We start from the raw sequence: 17,378 nt of genomic DNA on the forward strand, positions 1-17,378 counted from the left end.
GCTTTGCACTTCTCCTTTGTCTCTGAACATTCCAACAGCAGAGCCATGAAGTGCACAAAAACATCTGTGTGAGCTCCCTTGATCTGACAGGCCAGCAGCACCTCTCCCAGCTCCAACCCAGACAATCTCTTGGGCTTCTCTGACCCAAAGTACCAGAGGTAACATTTCTCTTGGCTTCTCAGTCCAAGAGAGGTGAGAAGGGACCTCCAGAACTGTCCAAGAAAACATCCTTTTTATAGAGGCACGGGCAAAGAGCCCATGGGAGTAATGCTGGCTCTAAAAGCTCCCTTCATATGCAAAGAAAAAATGAAATTTCCATAATGCTGCAGGCCATAGACTGTCTCCAGTTCTGGGAAATTCACTCTGAAGTATATGGATTATAGGCAGCCATCCAAACCACATGTATAAATATCCCATGTAAGTCTGGGCTGCAAGACCTAATATTCTTCAAGAATAAAGCTCAACAGTTTTTTAGCTGAGTATAGACAAAAAAAAACCAAAAAAACAAAAACAAGTCAAATGAGGTGCTGATACTGAAAATTCCCCGAAATACCCTCCTTTCTTTGATTAGAACACAAAATGGCATCTAAACAACAACACAGTTGTCATTTGCTGAGGATGTGGAAAACATTTTTTAGGGTTTTGTGCATTGTGAAAAAAACTTCAACTGCTTCTGTCCTTGACTGTCCCAAAGGGCTCCATCTGCAGGTAGGGAAGCACCAGGAGCACTTTGTGGTGTTTGCTGTCATTGAAACCTCTCCTGAGAGCCCTTCATAAGAGTGGAAAGTAAAGTCAGCCAGGGGGTCCCACAGTGCATACAGAACAACAAAGCCCCTTCAGAAATGTATGAATGAATGAATGAATGAATGCACAAGCAAGTGAATGACTTTTTGTGCTAAACAGAGTATTTAAGCACTGAAGGCTTGCCCTGAAAGCAATCCCAAAACAAAGGTTTTATTTGCCTGCTGCAGCTCACCCTGATCTCCAAAGGAGGCAAGCAGTGCTGGAAACTGAAACCACTCTTTTCACGCCTCAGAGTACATTCTTATGGCAATTGCAAAACCACGGCGTATTTTCTTTTCCTTTTTTGTCTGATTGTGAATGAACATTTTGCTAATGAATCCCATGCTGATTTTTGGGATGGTGATGCACTAGCTGTCCCACTATCACTGGCTATAAGCAGAATCCTGCTTGTCTAAATTCTCTGATTTCAGTGCACTAAAATGACAAATCTTTGGTGTGATGTCTGAGCCATGCAGGAAATCGGGAGGCCTTCCTTCACAGTATGTCTATTTATCTACAAAAAACTGTGTGGCTTCAGACTGTGCTGTTGTTTCACTACCAAAACCCCCAATTTCAACTAAGCTTACTAATGGTCTTATGGATTCCAAGCCAAATACCCCAAATCCTGTCTGTGTCCCTTACCCTGAAGCCTCCTCACCTGTGTGATGAGCAGCACACCCACACACCTGCCAAATCCCCCAGGAGTAGTTGAAACTTGTCTAAAAAGCAGGACATTTTGTATCCTTGGCCTAGTCACTGCTGTTAGCATTTTTTTGGTGAAATGAGGATGTTTGAGCTGCTCTGAAACCCACAGCAGGGTAGCCCAGAAGCCACCGAGGACCTGGAGGCCCTGGGAGGGCACAGAAGCACAAAAAGGTGATTTTCCTGCCATTAGCTCCAGAAAGCAGTTAACTTTCCCAGAGAAACAATAGGAATTGCCTTGTGTTTAATACTTAATCTGTGAATGCAATGTTAATAATGGATGTCAGCCTACTTTTAATTTCTATCACTGGAAGCATATGCTGCAGTCTGCTCCATTTCCAGTAGGAAGGAAACCGTGGGCACTGTAGTCAGTCTTTTGTTATTAAAGCATTACAGTAGCAGTGTGAGGCTGTGCAGATGTAAATTTGTCATCATTTTCTCTGGGATAATATTTACATTATTTCAGAGTGCATGTGTGTGAGCAGCATTTTGTACCCACTTGGCAATTTGTCTGAACATCTGCTTTCATGGTTTGTGCTCACCAAGGCCTGGTTCTTTCCATTCTGGCCTGGTATGAGCAATAATATTCTTGGTGGGACTGATCTGTCACATTTCCTGCTCAGCACACCAGAAATTTCCCCAGTGTTTGCTCTTTAGGACAGACATCCCACTGCAACTCAAGTGTAGGAGAGCCTTTGGGCAAGCCAAGAGTGCCAAGATCTTTAGCTAATGATGATCATCACTGTTTTAAAAAAACATTTTAAAACATATCAAAGAAGGCTCTTTAAAAAGTAGTCCATGAGGGAAAAGGGAGATGAAGAAAGACAAATCATCATGTCACAAAGAGATGGAGAAAATGGCTCAACTGCATCATGCACTGGCTTTCCTCTGCTGCCTCTCTTTTCTGAAATCCCATAGAGGTGAAAACACTATGCACAGCCACCAAAGGAACAGAAAGTTGATACAGGAAAAAAAATAAGGTAGACAGAGAAAAAGAAAACTTTCACAGATAAAGCAACCAAGAAAAATGATTAAAACACTCCACAGTTTTTAGAAACACTAAGAAATTTTCATATACCATCAGAAAACTGGCAAAACACATCTCAAAGAGCATAAAAGAGAAAAAAAAAACAATGCAGCTGGCAATATCATAAAAATTGAAACAAAAATGTTCACTGTAACAGCTACATTTATCCTTTTACAAAAGAGAGGCAAAAGGGCATAATAACATGGATTTTGGAAGAAGCTATTTCCCTGTATACATAATGCAGCTGAAAATTAGTGTCCCTGCATCTGAAAGGGATGGAACCTTGGTGCTGAAAAGCCACTTGACCTCTTTCCCTGCTCTAAAAGCTGACTGACCTCAATCAAAAGGACTCCTAGGGGATGTTGTCTCACCTCTTGCTAAAAATTCTGCTGGAAACTTTTCTTTTCAGCGAGTAATGAAGACATCCCCAACCACCTTGAAAGCTTCCTCCAGTGTGACATCCCTCCTTGCCACTCAAAGGTTCTTCCCCATGTCCAGCATCCCATTTGGTGTGTTTGACACCCTAGATCAGGCATCTGATGTGCTGTGGGCACTGAGATGGGGTGTGGGAATCCAGGGCTTCCCTCTGGCTGCCCTGGCAGGTCTGGGACCCTGGCAGGGGTCAGGAACCCCCCTGGACAGAGCCCCCAGAGACACTGGCTGTGATCTCTGTCCATGCAAAAGAGTTTTCAATCTTACAGGATGAATTACCAGCTCTGAGTGTTTGATAGAAGTAATAATTAAGTGTAGCACAGGTGTAAAAGTCAAATTTTAGGATTCTAGATTAGGGGTCCAAAGGGGACAAGATGGAGGAAATTGGGTGTGCCTTGTCCTTTTTCTCCTTCTTCATGCCCTCCATGTCTCACTGTGGTGTTGGCATTTTTCTGTTGGTTCAGGCTGGGGACACACTGTCCAACGTAGGTGACAGATATTGGCACGTTCTTGTAAATCCAGCCCAGGAAGTTTCTGGTATTTAATGTTTGTAACATCCCACTGAGGGCAGAGCCCCACACGCTGCCCTGCAGGACAGAGCTGGGCAGGGCAGCAGAACATGTGAGAGATAAACAGAATAAACAACCTGGAAACAGCACAGACCAATTATGGCTTCTGCTTTGGCAATGGGGCTGAGAGACAGAGACTTTCTACAATCTCAGAATCATCAATACCTCAGATTCCGACATTGTGGGGACACTATTTATAGTGAGCTTGGATCTCTTTGATGCCTGAGAATGGCTTTTGTCAGCCTGCTCCTGATGAAGCAATCCCCTCTTCCAAACCTCCACTCCTTCTCCTCTGCTTTTTCCCCGTGTCCCGTTTTTGCTGCCTCCCGACCCCGAGAGCAGCGGTGGGAGTCGTGTCCCTCGCTGTGCTGCCTGTCCTGCCTGAGCACCCTCAGTCCTGCTTTCCTGGGAAAAGCTGCCTCTGCTGCTTTAGGGCTCATCACACCCTCCAAACCCTCCTCTGTGCTTTTGGAGCTTCTTGGGCTTCCCCTGGCCTGGCTCTGAGCAATGATTGCTCCTGCCCAGGGGCGAGAGCTCATCTTCACCCTGAATCCTCCTCTCACTTAGGGCCAGATGGCTTTGCAAACTCACCATCTTCCTTTTAATCCTGTATTTTCTGCTAAAGTCAAGTATTTTAATCTTGTATCCCCTTAAAACCAGTATTATCTGCAACTGTGTAACTCGTTAGCTATTTCAGCATTCTAGGAAATGTCCCAAGACCAGGCCTTGAAAGAATCAGGATTATGGAGAGGCCTTGCATTTTAGAAGAGAATCACAGACAGCTGCATCCAGCTTATATTAATTTATCTGTTCTCCTTATGGGAATGCCAAATGCAATGCTGCCAACAGATTCCTCTCTGCTGAAATCTAACCCTAGGACTCTCTTTGCTTTCCCTCTAAGAAGACTTTTGGCATTAGCACTGAAGAAATCTGATTGCTGTGATTTAAACTGAATTTAATTTGGACAAAACTATGCTGCCTATTATTGACCACTTGTCAGAGGTTAATTATCTTGGAGCTGCTCAAAAATACTTCATTTGTGCCAGTAATTTTTCTCCTGCTCAGCCATTCCCTGCTTTTTTGTCAGTCACTGGACTAGCAATGTTTACTGGCTCCCCCTCAGCCTAGTTAAGATTTCAAATACACTTTCTGATGGATCTGGGATTGTTTCACCATTTGAAGAGATCCTCTGTGATTAAAGCCATTGGGTCCAATTAATTTGAGATCCTTCAGCAGCTGCGTGTGTTCTCCCCCAGTGGCAGTGGTCAGGTGGCCCCTTTTGCAGAGGAGCCTGTAGGTGCTTGTCTCTCTCTGAAGCAAAGATCTGCATGCAAAGAAGGAAAGGCAGAACTGCCTTTCTCTTTTCCCTCATGGAACCCTCCAGACCACAGCCCCCAGAGAATCCAACCCAGCAGAAAAATCAGCATCATCTTTAAGCACCTCTCCAGCATAATCACGCTCCAGCCAAGGCATTACTGACGATTTTTTCCAACTGGAACCAAAACAGTTTCTGTATTTGCCTTCAAAACAGGCCTGTTTACACAGCAACATTCAGCTGAGATACCAGAACTGGGTATGGAAGAAAACCTGTCCAGCAGATGCTTTGGGAAATGCAAATAATCAAATAATTGATTGCTTCCAAAAAACTCTTATGGCCAGAAAACCCCAGAATATTTTTTTAAAAAAATTTAAAAAAAAAAAAAAAAGGAGGAAGCAGCAGCAGAGCCTCTGCAGGCACCTGCAGAAACACATTCCTGACACTTCATCCATCAGTGAAGTGATGCTGGATAACAGGACAGGGAGGAAACAACCTGAGCAACCTCTCCAAAGTTTGACTTGGATGTAGCCTTGGTGTGAGCCCAGCTTCCTTGTCCCACAGGAGCCTGTGTGAGCTGCAGGGGCTCTCCCAGCTGGCAGGGGGCACGGAGGGAGCAGCCCTCAGTGCCAGGAGCTGCAGTGCAGACCCAGCTCCAGGCAGGAACCTCTGCCTAACAGATTGTCCCTTGGCTGGAAGTGACACTGGGCTGGCCAGGGGTTTATCTCCTGTCACTTGTGCTTCCCAACACAGCCCTGGAACAAATGGCCTCCCTCACACATCCAGCAAGGCAAGCAGTGACAAGATCAGGTGTGGAAAGCACTTTCAGAGCATTGTCACACAGAGCACGTTACCTCTGGAGAGCACTTGGTATGCAACTACATCACAGCCCATAAAACAAATCAGGGATTCCCATCACCAAGAAGAAACGTGTCCCTAATCCAACATTTACCTCAATAAAGGATAACACTGACTCTACACACCTGCGAAGTCAATGTGCCATAAATCACTATCAGAGCTTTCCCTTTTCAAAGAGAAAGAATATTTTTTTCCTATGAATTAACTTCAGAGAAATGCAGGCTTAATGGGTGAATCATAGTTATCTGTTAACTTCAAATAATTTCAGGCATGTCTGGGATCCCTGAATACCTACAGTAAGGTAAAATTTGACAGCATATTCAGTACAGAGTCACCTAATATTGACAGAAGGCTTGAAATACTTATGTTTGAGTAAAAAAGGTGAGAAGGTTGGGTGAATTATCTGAACTGAGATGTAATGCTCAGCCTTGTTGCAGGTTTTGAAGTTCCCTGCATGCAGAGAACACACTTCCCCGCAGCCTCTCGCTCAGCTGAAATAACTGGAAGAAACTTCAACCAATTACCAGAGGTGAGCTTGGATCTCTGCTCCAGGAATAACATCCTGCTGCTCTTACTGCTTGTGCATTGCTTTTCACTTCCAGTGGCACTGGGGCAAAATGTGCTGGGCTCCCTCTTTGGATGAGAGGCTGACAAAGCCACAGGGAATCCTGCACTTTTGTAACACCACGGGCTGGAGTTTAAAGCTTTCCCAAATAGCAGCAGTGGCCTTCTATTCCAGGCAGTTTAACAGCAAATTCCACAAAGCAGTCTCCAGCATGGGAAAATTCAGTCTATAAATGACTATAAAATACCCCCTGCTTCCTGCATGGCAAATTAATAGAGATGTGTGGCTTGAAAAGAAAAATTCACAGCCAAGTTTGTCCCTGGTGTTATGAAACCTGTCACAGCACTGGCAGAAACTGCCTGGCTCCCAGCTTTTAGTTCAGTACATCCGTGTCCCACCAAAGCTGAGATATGCACACAAGAGGGTGAAAATACCAGGACAAACCACCCAATCTCTGCTTTGGAAAGAAAGCAACATCATGACAAAAAAGTAGTAAAGGTAACTTTTCTTCTACTGGAGCTTCCAGAGCACAGCACAGAGAGGAGAAAGAAAGAAATATTTCATCACTGCACAGCTCCAATTAATGCTATTTGGAGCATGATAACAATTTATTCTTGCAAAAATTATAAGGCATTAAACCTGTATATCAGTCAGGCCAGTTTCAACATTAAAGCCTTGCCTTGGGCAGCTTTCTTAAGCAAGGAGAGGGAAAATATGTTCTTCCTGTTTTTTACAGAGAGTGAAATGAAACAAGAAGCAGGAGCTGGAGAAAAAGCACACATTTTCACATTGTTCAGGTATGCTGCAGATGAAAAGGGCTGTGCAGAATTGGTCTATGCCCCCAAATATCTAAAGTCACAGGTAAGAACTAGCCATACAATGGGACTGAAAATACATTAAGAAAATTGGTCTTTGATACAAGAATAAACGTGCCACCCAAAACATTTCAGATTGAACTTGCAATTTCTAATGACAAAGAATAAAATCAAATGCAGCAAGAGACCTTAAAAAAGGCAAGCCTGCTGAGGACCCAAAGGCTGAAGGCAAGGACTGCCCAGAGACACCTCACAACAGGCAGTAAATGTTGAGTACAACCAAAATCCCTTGTGTTTGGGCTGAATGCTTGGGGGTGGCTCCAGGCTGATGATTCAGCCTCCTCCTGGTGGAGGAAAAGGTGCATTTAGAGGACATAAGATCACACAAACAAGAGTACATTTCTTGACTCAGTAGGTTCAGCAGCCTGGCACAGGCACCTTGCGCTGTCTCAGAGCATCCCAGCTGCCAAAGGCAAGGGTATGGGGAGAGTCACTGCTGCAGATTTTTCCCTGTGTGGATGCCCAGTGTTTGCAAAGTGAATGTCTCCTTCCTCCCTCTGGCACAGCAATGATCTCTGCCATTTGAGTGTCTGCTTGGACATTCCCTCCTTTCACACAGTTGTTTCCAGTGTAGGCACAGTCGCACCAACAGAAGACATTTGACAGAATTTAACATGTACAGAGCTGCATGGATCTGTTTAGTAGTTCATCATAACCACATATCACAAGTGATGATCTCTTACCTCATTCTGTTGCCATGTTCTTTCAGAACCCATACTTGTCCCTGTGTTTTCTTGCAGGAGTATCCATCACAGGCAACACTTCCAGCAGGCATTTGTCAAGTTATCTGAACTGAAAGAAAATATTTCTATAAGCTGCCATGGTCATAACACCTGAGAACCTCAGAAAAAAAATAGTCATTGCAGTGAAGTCTTCATGTACAGGTAGAGACCTCAGTTACAGGGAGCTTAAAGGTGGATTGAATTCACTGAACACTACCAGGTAAGGTTTAGACATCTACCTCGAGAAAATCATTAAATCTCCTGCAAAAGCTAATGACGGGAATCTACTTCTGGAGGTCACTTACATCCCAATATTCCTAACAGAAGCAAAATGCACTTCCTGCTGAAGCTCAGTCAGATTTTCTGAGGAAATTTCAGAAGACCCAAATGGAAGTTTAGGCTCCATGCCTTATTTCTGCATGGTTACACTGCAATCCCACCCTACTTCAGGATATCCAAGCAGATTTGACATGTCTGACAGGCAGGATCGTTTTTCTTCCTCCAGGAAAGGGTCCAGGTGTATGGAGGGTACAGCAAAAGAGGAACCCATCCCAACCCAGTTTGTGAAACTTTCCATTAAAGCCATTTTGATGAAAAATTGTAGACAAGAAAGAAAATTGTAGACAAGACAGAAAATGGTAAGCTGCAGCATGCCTTGTAGCTTTAAAGAATTCCCCTTTTTCCTCTGGATAAATGAGTGATTTGGCCAATGAGCAAACATGCAGATGTCAGCCTGGCCATCACCAGCCCTTCCCTGGGGTGTCAGCAGCAGGCAGGATGCTGAATGCTGACATTCCCTACCTGTGACATCTCCAGCAATGGGATGTCAGCTGGGGAGGGAGACACCACTCACATCTGCTCATCCATGCTGCCCAACCACAGCAAGCACTGGAAATTGGGATGGAGCTCGTGGAAAAACAGAGAGCATGACACAAACCTGTTTTGGATTACCCAGGTCCCATCAGACCCACCAGCCTGGGCACCAAGGCCAGTACAAAAGAACACAAAGCACAGGAAAGCTCCTGCATAGGTATTTAAAACCAAGTTAGAGCATTTTCTGATACTTCAGCAGTAGAGCACCATCTTCAGCTGCACTTTGCTGATGACTAAAGTGTACTATTAAAAAGTCTAGTAGTTATTTTCTTCCCACTAAACATATTCCTCCTTGTCCCTCTTTGCTCCCTCAATTATTTTTGTTCATGATACTTCTTCAGTGTTGGAATACTCCAAATTTGCATAATAAATTTTATTTCACTCCTTTTTCTAGAAACATTATTGCCCTTATTTAGCCCACACAACAGTGAAATATTGACATGCCTCAGCCTTTCAAAAGGGAATAATTTAACTCACTTGTGTACATAAAAGCTTGGACTTAGAAGGTCCTCAATCCTGGAATGGTTTGGTTGGAAGAGATCTTAAATCCCATCCAGTGTCACCCCTGCCATGGCAGGGACAACTTCCACTGTCCCAGGCTGCTCCAAGCCCTGTCCACCCTGGCCTTGGGCACTGCCAGGGATCCAGGGGCAGCCCCAGCTGCTCTGGGCACCCTGTGCCAGGGCCTGCCCACCCTCCCAGGGAACAATTCCTAATTCCCAATATCCCATCCATCCCTGCCCTCTGGCACTGGGAAGCCATTATGTTTTCCTAAACTATAAGCTGAGTTACTGTGAGACCTCCTGACTAAGGAAAGTGTCGTTTGGAGAACATTTTTGGAGTAAGGTATTCCTCTATGTATTTGTCCATCTCAGGGTAATGTGGGGGGGTTAAATCATGTGCTAACAGGAACTATTCTGAATTAGAAGATATTTTCCCCAGCATCCCATTTGCACAGCTTCCCATTGCCTTTGCTTCTCGTCCAGGCTGCAGCCTGAGCTGCACACGTTTCAGACACATCTTCAGAGGCTCTAACCCATTTTGGCAGCAGGTGTGACAGATCTATGGCAGTCCCCAAGGAAGGCCCATCTCCTGCTCTCCTGGAAGCCTTGGCTTCCTCCCTCCAGCACAGCTCAGGTGCTGAAGAGGGGCAGAGGAAGAGGGATCAGACATAGGGTCCTACTTCCCCATGGACTTCAGGGCCTACCTGGAATGTGAGGGTTTCACTGCAGGCACTAACTCATTCCAGTCATGGACTGACCAAAATTCCAGCAGCTGTTACAGATTCCTTCTTCTCATATAGAAATGTGGAAGCAGAAAAAAAAGAAATTTTTTTCTGTCTGAAAAACAGATGAGGAAGGTTATGCAATGTCCAATGAAAACTCTAAAGGAAGATTGTATTCACCCTTTCTGTGGTATGGAGCCGTGTAAAGCGTGACTCAAGTCATTTAATCTGGCTTTTGTAGCAGTCGACAATAAATTGATTGGTAAATAGATGAGGTTGTGTTAAATATATGCACTGGAAAACTAAGTCCTTCATTTTCTAAAGAGCATATATTTCTTAACTTTCTCAAAACTAAGTCCTCCATTTTTAATGGAAGGGCATTTTCAATGTTCTCTCCTCCCTTGCAGATTGAATTTTTTATCAGCTAACGTGTATTTGAGTGGAATTGGTGTGCTGCTCATGAAGAAAATCTAACCTGAAATAGCTTTTCAGAGAGCTTAAGCAGTATCTAGGAATTGATTGATTTGAATACACAATTCACAAACCCTTAGACTGCCTTTTTAATATCTCCCACCAACACTGCACAAGCTACAAACATCTCCAGACATTCTGGAATTTTCTTACACCCCAATGGCAAAGTGCATGTTCCACAAAGAAACAATCCATGCCAGCATTCCAACTTTTACTCCATATCCTTTGGAGCATCAGGTTAAGAGGGGAAAAAAAAACCCCACAGAATTCAGAACACTCTTATTAAAAGGTCAGGTCTGTGCTTTTGCCTGAGCTGTGCTGAAAGCCAAATTCTAGAGATGAATCCACAGAAATGGCTCTGTCCCTATGACCAGTATAAAAAGGAAATCTTCAGTGTTTCAGAAAATTGCAGTTGTTTTAACAGAACACTTGGAATGAACCAATATTTGAGGAATCCACACCAAAGCTGTGTAGGGTTTTACAAAGCAAGGACGTGTTAAAGACAGCCTGAAATGATTAGGGAACTAATATGTTCTGTGGCCTTTACTGTAGGCCAGGAATAAAGAATTAATCTCATTCTGGGGTGGCTGCTGGGATATGAGTCACTTTTACATTTGCTGCTTAGATAGATTCCCCAATGATGTCTGCAGCACACCCACATCACACCCCACACAGAAGGTAAACAATTTATTCTTCATCGCTGGCTGTCACTGCTGCAATCACAACAGGATAGAGCTCCATTTCCTAAATGGAAGAGGTGAGAGAAGGAATGCAATAATGCAAATTGATAATGTAAATTTTGAGGGTGACTTTGGAATACTGGTGGCTTTGCAAACCTAGGAAATACAAAATAAAATCCCTCTAAAATACACAAACCTAATAAATACTATATGAACAGTATTTACTAGAACCAGGAGCTCACACATGCTGGGCTTTGTCTCTGTTTTCTTGTATAAATCTGTAGGAAACAACTGAGTCAAACTTTCTATGGTACTCCAAGCACTTTGGTATAAAAAACAAAGATAAAGCAATAAATAAAGAGCAGGGCCTTGTGTGAAAAGTTTGTGCAGCTCACTGGAGAAGGATGAAATACTGACAGTTATTAAATCCAGAACTCTAAATGCACCCCAGCCCCATAACCTCCACAGCTCTGCTGGCCAGAAACTGGAAAGAAGCACTGGAGAGGGATCACTCCATACTGACCCTGCCTCTCACACTTTATTTAAGGCTCTGCTGGGGATACAGAGCCACAGTTAAAGCAAATACCCCCAGCCCTACCTAGCCTGGAAGAAAGGAAAACTCCATTAGCTCTTGTCTCCTCCCTTCTGTGTATGTTACATCCACTTCAAAATTAAAATATCCAAGAGCAGCTGATAGGAATTAAATCCCGTCATGTTACAAGTTAATAAGCCTAATTATTTTTCAGGTCAATCTGGGCACATTTTGGGATATATTTTAGAGCAGGATGATGGTTACACCAAGGCTGTGGGTTCAGTCCCTGGAAGGGCTATTCATTTAAGAGCTGGACTTGATGATCCTTGTGGGTGCTTCCAACACAGAATATTCTGTGATTCCATCACATTCCAATTTTCCAGGAGTGTTTTGGCTGAGACATTATAATTAAGCAAATCAGAATACATGGCATACCCTAAATAATAAGAAAACTTAGTCCTATACAGCAGCCACAACTTTCCCAAGCATTTGCAAACTCTTTCCACAGGTTCTTTTTGATGATGGCACAGTGCATGAGGAAACTGCATATTCTTTGTGTCCCACCTGAGGAGCAGGTTTCCCCCACAGATAATGGCTGTGAAAACTGTGTTGGCTTTGGGGGATTTTACAGAGCCAAGACAAACTAGTGTCCTTTCAGAAGCCCCAGCAGAGCTCCATCCTGCAGCGTGAGTAGGCCAACAATGAATCACCTGCAGGAGGACAAGACAAATCACTGAAGCACACATTCCAGGTAGATGAACTATAAAATAATTTCTATTCATTATTTTGGTTATTTCTGGAAGAAATGAACCACATAAGCAGCAGGTGCATATGCTAATAGAATGACTTCATGATTTAATTAAGCCATATTTCCCTACAGAGTAATTACATATGTTGTTTACTCAACTTTTTTAAAGGCCATTAAAAAAAAATGCAATCACATTCATTCCTGGCTAAAAATAAAAGATCTCAAGAACTTCAAACACACAAAAAATATTAGTGAACAGACTTAGTAGATCCTGCACACACCCAGAGAACACTTGCTATGCACAATGCCATAGAGGAGCTTGTCTAACAGATGGTGTTATCCCAACTCCTACCAAAACCTGTCTGGTCTGATCCCACCCACTGTGATGTGTGAGGAGCTATTTTACATTGGCTGCCTTGGCTGTAAGAAAACGAGGAGTTCTGAGGTTTAGATTGGATATTAGGAAAAATTCCTTCGTGGAAATGGTTGTAAAGCAATGGAACAGGATGCCCAGCGCAGTGGTGGGAGTGTTCAACCATCCCTGGAACTGTTCAAAAAATGAGTGGATGAGGCACTTGAGGACATGGTTTAGTGTCCAGGGTGGTGCTAGGCTGATATTTGGACTGGGTGACACTAAAGGTCTTTTCCAGTCTTAACATTTTTGTGGTTCTGGTCTAACCCAGCAGATATTACAAAGCAACATCTGAAATAGAGACTACAGAGCCTAAAGAAGAAGGTAAATTTAATGAGATGATAATTTTCTGAGCTTAAGACAAAAATAGAGAATTTTCCTCAAAGGACGGGGGGTGTTCTCATCCCAGATGAGTCCTGCTACTGCACAACTTTGTCCTGCTTCTGGCCTGGATTCCCCACAGCTACAGCTGCTGTTCCCACTATTCAGTGATAGTACATCCTGGAATAGTGAGGCTGTGGCTGCCCCTGGATCCCTGGCAGTGCCCAAGGCCAGGCTGGACAGGGCTTGGAGCAGCCTGGGACAGTGGAAGGTGTCCCTGCCCATGGCACTGGATGGGCTTTAAAATCCCTCCCAACCCAAACCATCCTGTGATCCTCTCATTTTCTACTGTGAAAAAAAAAATATATATATATTCTGAGGACAATATTAAGATTACAGCACTGAAAATGAGAATTGAGCCAACAGCCACTTGTTTCTTTAGGTACATTGACAGATCTCTCCCTGTGCTTTGCCAATTCACTGCAGTGGAAGACAGAGAATTTCAGGCTGAACAAGCCAACTCACAGGCAGTGGAAGCCCTCAGACCTGCAGGCAACTCAGCCAAATATAACACTGACATCTAGAAGCAGACACAGAGCAAACAGCCAAATTCCAACCCACTGCTGTGGATTCAAGGCCTCTCCTCCAAACTGTGCCCAGACGCTGCTGCTGAGCTTCCTCAAAGGATGCAAATCCCTCTCTGCAGGAGAGACTGCTTTAAATTTCATCTCTGAAAAAGAAACTTCTTTCATTCTTAAGGAGAATAACTCACACCAAGTGATGTTTAATGGAAAGAATTTTAGGCAGTTTTAAAAAAATCCTTATTTGTGCAAAACTATACAGATCCAGGTTCCGTCGCATCTGTCTTAAATATGACTCCACTGGAGAGACATATTTCCCAGAAAATAAAGATGGGAAGACATTCTACATTGCAGGAGAGATGTGTCAAATATGTGTCACATAGCTATTGAATTGAAAAATGGAACTTGCAGTAAAATCTTTCATAAAATATTTCAATAAGGTATTTATTTTTTTTCAAGATGCTTTCTGTCCATTGTCCATGTGAGATCTGTTATTTTCTGTCAGTGTAGCACTTCTGGAAAAGCTACTTCAGCAAGTTTCTCAGAAATGAGGAGTTTGTATAAATCAAGGTTTGCAAAGAAGAGTTAGCAAGTGCAACTTACAGGCCAAATGCTGGTCTGCCTGCAATATTAAGAAGTAAAAATAAGGAAATAATATTTTCCAAGCACGATTTGTCTTGAATCAGCCAGAAATCAGGGAAACAGGGCACGTAGCAGTTTGGGGTTTTTTTCCTCCCTTAAAGCAAAAATTTGATTTTAGAAGCACATGTACAAATCTAACTTACCCAATGGCTTTCCCAGTTCCTCAAACTAGCAAAATACCCAATTAAAAAAATCTCAAGAGAGAATAATTATTATATTGGCAGTAATTGGCAGAATGGGTAATTTTGCTAGGATGAATCAGAGCCATGATGGAGTCATTCTGTACCTACACAAATGTCAAGGCATTTGAAGTATTTTCCTTAAATTTTATTACACACATTAATATAGTCTGTGTGTTATTTGCTCTGCATATTTAAATCTTAACCCCAAACACTCAAAATGCAGGAGATGTTAATACCAAAACCATTGAAACCACATGAGCTGCCCAGGACGCTGTCAGTCCAAGGAGTGTAGAAATGAACTGCCGGCAGGGAAAATGGCCACTCTGGAAAATACAACTTTTTAGAAAGGTCTTACCAATCTCAAGACTGCATTCAAAACTGTAGCTAAACAGAAAATCCACTGTCCAGGGAGAATAACCATGAGCAAATATCTGTGGTCCAACTGTGTAAGAGGTGATTTTGAGAAGATAATTATTTCTAGATTTATCACATGTTTTATCAGTAAACTTCAAGCAGAATTGCTTGAGCATTTTCTCATGTTTCTCTTTTTGCCCCTTCTATTTCTATTTAACACTAATATATTTTTACAGATAGTTCTTCTGTCAGTGCTCCTCAGAATTTTACATTTGGGCTCAAAAATTGCTTGGGTAGAATTTTCTAAATTGAACCATTCTTATGTTCCATGATCAAAATGGGGATCAGAAGGTTACATTATATTCTTCAAGAGGAATCCAGGTCCAGTTTGCCCTCTCTGACCACACAGTTCTCAGAAAACACACTCAGCAAGTAATGAAATTTGCCTACCATCAATTTCTGTCCTGCATTAGCTCTACAGGCCAGTCACAGAAAGGATTTAATAGGATAATAACAAGAGCACTTTTTGCCTTTATCATCTCCAACTGGGGCTAAATCACTCATCCCTGCACAGCCTCATTGCGCTCTGAGAGCACATAAGTGGAAAACAAAACAACAGAGACCTCCAATTCCAGCTGAAATGAGTGTATTTTCACCAGAAGAGGTCTTGATCTTGAAATGGGAAACATGCACACTGGGATTCTACACTTTGGTTTGCCTCTTTCACATACAGCCTTCAGTCTGAAGGGGATTTAGCCTAATGACACCTGAGAACTTATATGACACCGACTTTTTTCTTCCTAAACTAAGGAAAAATTGTTGTAAGAAAATTAAGGTCGTAAAAGCTGGATTTTGGACAAATTTTGAGACACTACAGAATTTTTTTTCTTCAAAAAACACTCAGTTTCAAATAAATAAACACTGAAGAATATGCTAATAAAGGGAATTGTAGCCTTTATGATGAAAGACTTCCCAGCTTCCTATGGTCTTAATATACACACATGATGAGAAGTATGAAATAAATATAAACTGACTTCAGAACAAAAATTTCCTGAAAAAAAAGAAACACAGCACTGCAGAATGTCCCCAGATGTGTGCCTGAAGTTGCTCAGAAAATGCCTCTGTGTCACCTAATCTCCTGCCTTCATAAGATTAACAGTTCTGTTCCCAGAACAGAAGAGTAACTTGTAAATCTGATAGAGCTCACTGTGCATTTGCTGCGGAAAAGCACCAAATTCAATCTTTTTTTTTTTTTCCTTTCTCTCCTGGTATTTACTCAGAATACATTTCTGGCAAATTTAGTAGCTAATCCTCCTCCTCTTATTTCTTGCTAAGTCGTTTAAACAGTACAAGCTGATATACTATTACATATATGGGTGAAAATATTCAGAATTTCAATTCTGTTCTTCTCATTAGAAAATTCACTCTATACAGATCAGGGTTTTATGATCCCCCAAGTCCAAATCTACAAAGGCAAGTGATGCCACTAAGGAATGTATGGGCTTGCTAAGGGTAGATTTTTTTCCTTCATGAGACAAAATTCCTTCCTATTGTCTTTTGGATGACATGCACTGTGCTGGATATTTGTTTTTGCTAGGTAAAAAATGACTGCTTGAAGTACATTGGGTTTGTCATATTGATCTACTGGATTTTTCTAGCAATCCTATTTTGAGACTATTATCTGTGCTAAAATAACAGTCAGAATTTATTGGGGAAAGAAGGCTTGAAAAACCTTTCTAGCAGAAATAGATATATTCAAGCTGAAGATCTCTAGTATTACTCAGATTTTTGGAATTCGACAGATGCAATTTCATTTATTGAGTGCTTTCTTTGTGTTTTGCAGCAGGAAGACATCAAGAACAAAATAAAACTGATTTATAAGGTAATGCACATAGAAACAATGTGCATTTAGAAATCTGATTTTATGATTTCGGCCCAGGCAAATTTCAATACATCAAGACACACCAGAAGGAGCTGATTGCTGTGGTACCTGGCAATATTTGATGATAAACATCTACCACGGGGGCTATGTAACTTCTTTTGGCTGACTTTCATGTGCATGCCCAGTTTGTAAAACCCAGAGTGAGGAAACACTCATCTGACAATGTTTTGTCCATCATATGAGTTGAAAGCAAATTATCTGAGCAGGCCTTTGAGTGTGGTCCAGCAGAAAACACAACTGAAAAACAAATGAAACACAAAGGTGCCACCTTTGGCAGCGCTGCTGTCACTACATGCAGAGCAGGTCGCTGGAAACAATTAACAAAGTTCTCCTGGACAAGCTCCTGTGGGCACCAGGAATGCCTTTTCAGCAGGGAACCCTGAGAGCAGCTCCCTTCACAAATGTTCTGGGACCTGCATGAAGAGGAGATCAGGACATGTGAGAGAGAGGGAACAAAAGCTGGTTTTGTGCCCCTTTCCTGTACCCCCCTGAGGCTGGCAGCTCCTGGCTGCTCCACTGGCTGCAGGTCCATGACAGGAACGTGGGTGCCTCTGGGATTAGGACAGG

At 42.6% G+C, this 17,378-nt stretch overlaps 1 long non-coding RNA gene across 3 annotated transcripts in view; it reads right to left on the reverse strand.

The window, feature by feature from the left end:
- The window catches only part of LOC144246565 (uncharacterized), a 538,094-nt gene that overhangs the window by 40,707 nt on the left and 480,009 nt on the right, over positions 1 to 17,378 (reverse strand). For all 3 annotated transcript variants that reach the window (XR_014956250.1, XR_014956249.1, XR_014956251.1), the window contains 3 exons: positions 12,194 to 12,339; positions 9,929 to 10,061; positions 7,810 to 7,918 (listed from right to left, as the gene is read on the reverse strand). This is a non-coding gene — a long non-coding RNA (uncharacterized LOC144246565). The remainder of the gene's footprint in view (positions 1 to 7,809; positions 7,919 to 9,928; positions 10,062 to 12,193; positions 12,340 to 17,378) is intronic.

Source organism: Lonchura striata, chromosome 6 (genome assembly GCF_050655825.1).
Source record: "Lonchura striata isolate lonStrDom1 chromosome 6, ASM5065582v1, whole genome shotgun sequence".
NCBI classification, from domain to species: Eukaryota; Metazoa; Chordata; class Aves; order Passeriformes; family Estrildidae; genus Lonchura; species Lonchura striata.